This window comes from Pinus tabuliformis, chromosome 2_2, assembly GCF_031772625.1.
Source record: "Pinus tabuliformis cultivar Carrire ecotype Pingquan chromosome 2_2, CPIR1, whole genome shotgun sequence".
NCBI classification, from domain to species: domain Eukaryota; kingdom Viridiplantae; phylum Streptophyta; class Pinopsida; order Pinales; family Pinaceae; genus Pinus; species Pinus tabuliformis.
In genome coordinates, this window is record NC_142300.1 from 460,891,449 (window position 1) to 460,897,400 (window position 5,952).

The 5,952-nt window shown below is 34.1% G+C and overlaps 1 pseudogene; it reads left to right on the forward strand.

Annotated features, from left to right (window-relative positions):
- The first annotated feature begins 1,433 nt into the window (after nucleotides 1-1,433).
- LOC149193280 (putative UPF0481 protein At3g02645 pseudogene) lies at nucleotides 1,434-3,763 on the forward strand (annotated as a pseudogene).
- The last annotated feature ends 2,189 nt before the right edge of the window (nucleotides 3,764-5,952 follow it).

The following is a 5,952-nucleotide window of genomic DNA, read 5'->3' on the forward strand; positions in this document are numbered from 1 at the left end:
TTTGTTATTACTATTTTTTAAGTTTTTAATCTTTGTATTGTTTTATTATTTTTAATTAGTTAAAAAAAAAATTTAAATGATATATATAATTGACCTAGATCCATCTTAAGTGTAGAGAGAAAGATCAAATATTTCTATCTAAACAAAAAAGAATTACACCTTGACAGATTTGATCCATTTCGACTTCTAATAATGGTTATTTTAAATGATACTTTATTAAGAAATATTAAACTTAAATCCCATAAAATATAACAATTTATTATCAAAAACATTGCAAATTAAGTCACTGTGTAGACATTTTCATAGTATTCTTTTGAATATTAAATTAATAAATAATATAAAATATTATTTGTCATATTAAAGCGATTTACTTAAAAAAATAGATTTCATAGAAATTATAATAAATAGATTAATTAAAAGAAATTATTTAATTTAATTATCTAAACAATATCCAAAGAGTTTATGAATATGGTATTCAAAATACAATGAATCACGTAATTTGCATTTGGGAAGGTTTATCTGTCAGTGCCCCGTTGCGATAAAGGAATGGGTAGTATTCGGCTTAACGCCAGAACAGTTTTGAAAACACAAACATACTTTCCCCCCACCATATGCAAAGAGGTCATAAGCCGGATCTATAGCGTAAGTCACGTTTTTTTTTTTAATCTATTTTAAATAGGATATAGAGGATCTAATTTCTTTCATTTTGCAAGTGTAAATTTTTTTTATGAATTAAATTTTTTTTTCTTATTTCGGTTGATTGAGTAAAATTTTAATTTCAGAAAACAAACAAAATTATGTAATAAATTTTTTTATGAATTAATTAATTTATTTTTTTTTTCTTTCTTTGGTTAATTTGAGTAAAATTTCAATTTTTATAAGACAGAAAAAATTACACATCATACTAAACTATAAAATAAACTTCTAAACTCAACTAAAATTTAGTAATTTATCTCTACAATATTTCTCAACTTAAAAATAAATTCTGTAAAATTTAATAATTTACCTATACAATGTTGCGTCGTTTTCAAACGTAAGAATAGATTCAGTAGTTGGATAAGATCACATGGCTTCACAAAGTCAACAAAATCTGGACAGAAGGATCAGATCACATAGGTTCACAAAGCCAACAAATTATGGACAGAAAAGAATGCAATAAGTCGCCCTTTAGATCACTACCCAATAAAGGGGATATACAAAATATAATGAAACACGTAATTTGATTTTGTAACAATGTGCAAAGTCGATCTTATATGCGTGATGTACCAGATATGATGAATAGCGTAATTTCGTTTTTCTGTGACTTACTGGTCGATGCTTTTCCGCGGAACTTGGCTTTACCCCAAAACAGTTTTGAAGCCGAACACATAGCATCCCCAATATATAGTATATTCACGATGCACAGATGTCCGCAGTCCCCACCAACTGACTTGTCTTACTGCTAATTGTCGCGCTGCGAATACCCACGTAAAGTATCTGCGTGGCCGTTAAAGTCCAAGTTATGTTGGGGAAGGGATCCAAATACTTTTTGCGGTTGCTGTTATGAAGGCTAATCAGGAAGGAATCATTGTAAAGAATGGTCCAAATCAGTGTAAGCAGAATCTGAGTGTACAAAATCGAGTGACCAAACGCTGTAATAAAAAGTTTGTAAGAATGGCTTACCTCTGCGACCAGCTAATCTCTATATATGGCTGTCTATATTCACTAACTCTCCCACAGATACTTCTCATCTTTTCTGCTATATTCACGAACTCTCCCATAGATACTTCTCATCTTTTCTGCTATTTGCTTCCCTGTGGCTTTTTCTCTCCTACTCTGAAATATGGAGTCCAACACTAACGTTGAAGCGAAGATGGGTGAGAATGTTTGGGCCATTCGAATTAAAAAATGTCTGGACGTACTACATCAGCAAGAAATGGAGGACGACGAGCTGTGTGCGTCCGTGTTTAATGTGCCGAAAGAGTTACTGGCAATGAAGCCAGAAGCGTACATTCCTCAATCAATTTCCATCGGCCCCTATCACCGATGCAGATCTGAGCTCCACGATATGGACCGCTACAAACTGGCAGCTGCCCGCAGATTTCAGAAAAAAATCAATGGACGCAAATTTGAGTCGGTCATTGTGGAGGAATTTAAGAAGAGAGACTGGCAAATCCGGTGTTGCTATCACAAATATATCGACTATAAGGGAGATTCCTTGGCGTGGATCATGGCCCTGGACGCCGTCTTCCTTCTGGAGTGTTTGCAGTTTTATGTCCGGCATGTCGACGAAAGCTCCGAGGCGAACGTGAAGCAGCTGGGACATGTCTTACATCCCACAGGCACCAGCGCGGCCCACAACTCCGTGTTGAGGGATGTGATGATGCTTGAAAACCAACTGCCTCTCTTTCTATTGCAAAAACTTCTGGAGGTGCAGTTGGGTTCTAAGGACATGGCAGCGGAGAAGCTCTGCACGCTGCTAAAGCTTGTGTGTGACGAATTATCCCCATTCTACTTCAAGTTGCCGGATGTTTCAGAGCTGAATATAAACGAGAGAGGACATGTACTGGAGGTGCTGTATTATGCTATCGTCCCTTGCGGTTCCAACAATCAAAGTCCAAATCCAATTGATGAAGTAGAAAATGACACGTTTGTTACAGCAGATATGTCAATCGTTACACAAGCCTTTAGTCGGTTGTGGAAAATTGTCTCCGCTATTAATGTTCTGCCCATTCGATTTATCAATGAGTTGTCGCAACGAATGTTGGAGTTGCTCTCACCTCTTCTTTCTACGCTTGGGATCCTACCTGTTCTGAGAGCGCTTAAGAGAGTATTGGCCCTTCTTGTCAGTAAAGACGCCATCAAAACTGGGGAAGAGCCCTCTGTTAGTTTCATACCACCATCTCGAAACGAGTTGAATATTCCTTCTGTGGCAGATTTATATTTTGCTGGAGTAAAATTCTCTCCCAGCTATGGCGACCTCACAACAATACAGTTCGATGAGAAAACTGCCACGCTTTACCTCCCCAAAGTAAAGTTGGACACCAACACAGAGGTAATTTTCAGAAATCTGGTGGCATTTGAAGCTTCTGCAGCGCCCGGCGCACTTGTTTTAAGACAATACACAGATTTCATGAACGGGTTGATCGACTGCGAAAATGATGTGAGATTTCTGAGACAGCGCGGAATAATTTCCAATTACCTCCAAAGTGACGGACAGGTTGCGAGCATGTGGAACAGCATGGGTAAGTGCGTTGATCTCTCAAAAGTTACATATCTGGACAAAGTTATAAAGGACTTAAACAGATATTATAATAGAAAATGGAAAGTTATCATGGTAAATTGTCTGAACAACCATATATTCAAGTCCTGGAAATTCCTATCGCTCCTAGCTGCAACTATACTGTTGGTCGTCACTTGCTTGGAGGCGTATTGCTCTGTCTATAAGTGCAAGAGGTTGTTAAACTAATCCCATCACTAAGGTATAGGTACGCACCAGAACATTATGTTGCATGTTGTTTATCTCTTCAATTGAGTACTGCAGCTTATGTACCGCCGTTTAATTTAGGCGTCGACGCCTTCTTAGCCTTGTATTTCTCGGTTGTTTCTTTTGTCAAATTGGGCCAGCCCAGATTTGAGCACTGTCAATGGAGCCATATTATAGCACACTCAGGGATAAGAGTGGATATTAGACTGAGACTCCAGAATTCAGAGCGATACAGTATGCACACTGTCGTAGTAATAAGTCTTTGTGGAGAGATGCATAAATAAAGAGTATAAATAAAGGAAGTCAATGATTAATGTATATTTTTTCGTTATTTTGTTTTGCTTTTGGTAACCAGAGAGGAAATTGTCTAAATTTAAAGTGTGAGTTGATTGAGTTCTAGTTTAGTTTCATGTTTGGTAAAGTTAAATATAGAATGTGTTTGCCTATTAAGTTAGCAATATATGGGTGGAGAGTTAAAATTAAAAATACCTCATGATAAATTTATTGTAATCAAATCAAGATTGTATGATAATAAAAAAAAAAGCGCCTCATATCATTTTGTATGTGGATTTTTTTTTGTCTTTCCCTCCCATGTCTTTCCATCACCACAGGCTCATACTGCCTTGATACAAATCAATCTCATATTATTTTGTGGGATTTTTTTTTGTCTTTCCATCACCAGAGGCTCATACTGCCTTGATACGAATCAATTTCGATCGAGACTTGTGTGACTTGAATTTGAATATTTGAATCGTAATTTATTAATTTACACAGTATTTTATATAACAGAGATAACTAACTCAACGCACCGGGAGATATCATTATTTTAAAATTAATTTGTGTTATTATTATTCGTTTTTTAATTTATAATGATTAATTTTATAATAATTTTTTATTATTATAAAATTTTAAATTTTAAATTTAAATTATATTAATATATATTATATTATTATTTAAAAATTAAATTATTTTTAAATATTATTAAAATTGTATTATTGAAAATAAAACTGAATCAAAACTACTGCCAATTGCAAAGTAAAAATTGTTTTAATTCGTTAATTTTAAAATTATTAAATATTTGATATAAATATTTATTACATCCCATGTAAATTTGCTGAATTTACACAGGAGATATCTGTCAAATTATCATATTGAGTAATGGGTGAACAGAGTCAAATATTCAAAAATATAATCATTATAATTACTGGGGTACTAATGGTTCTTGTGTCCTTGTCAGTGTAATAATGATGTTTAGTTACAAGATTGAATTTGATCAGTTTTTTCGTGAGTTTTTTTTGTTTAAAAGAATTTATTATGTAAAATTTATTTACAGTAAAATATTTTCCATGTGATTTGTTCAAATTATCCATAGTGTAACTTAGTACAAAAATTTTTCAGTCAAGAGACTCGGATCACTTCTCCAATGGTGAGCACCTCAATAGAAAGAGTAGATTCCTTTTATTTTCACGCAGGCGGGTTATCAGTCAGCTTGGGTCGTGAGGCAGTGTCCCTCGCCCTCTCGCAAGTATTCTCGTCTGTTTTGCTCTCTATTGGTTTTAATTCGTGCTTAGCTTTGTTTGGTTTGTTTTTTTTTCAGTAACAAAAAAGCACTGTGTTTTTTATAGATATAGAAAAAACAGTATATATATCCAGAATTTTTACAGTGCATAAGTATTTACCTTACCAGTATGTATCAGTCTTTTCAAATGAAATATATAATTCAATTTATTTTAATATAATTTCTAATATAACATTTTATTAAAAAAAAACTAAATAGTAGAAATATATTAACCATTAAATTTACATCTATATTTTAGAATTATACAAGTAATCCGTCCATCATAACACTATATATAAATAAAACATATACATATCCAAAATCCCAACCAGCTTTCCAAGTTGTAAAATATGACAGCCAAGCTGGATCGGGGTTTGTGGTAGGGTCTGGGGGTGGAAAAGGGGGTCTCTGCACATCCGCTTTCTATCGTGTTTCTTTCCAATTTGGTTGTTTCATCACGGTGTCTGTCGCTTAGCGGCCTCAGGGTCGAGGTGTATAAGAGTTTATCTCCATTCCGCCGGGACGAGTTTTCAGACTGGGGAGGGGAGTGGTTCTAGCGGCTAGGAAGGAGTACTTGTCTGTGAGTTTAGGGCTACAGGGGGAAGCAGGTTTGGAATTTCATATTCCTTAGATCCTTCAAATTGATTATCTTTTGTATTTTTTATGTCTTTCATTTTGTAGTGTATCTAAATTTGTGTGCCAATTTTTTTTATCGGAAACAACTATTTTTGCATCTCAGTTTTCACTAATTTTTCTTTATCTGAAAACTCTTTTTCAACTACTTTTGTATCTTAGTTTTCATTAATTATCTGAAAACTCTTTTTCAACTACTTTTGTATCTCAGTTTTCATTAATCTAAATCTAAGAGTGCTTTGTTTTTTCCTAAATTAGCATATGTGTTTCATACCTTACTCTAATCTAAATATTA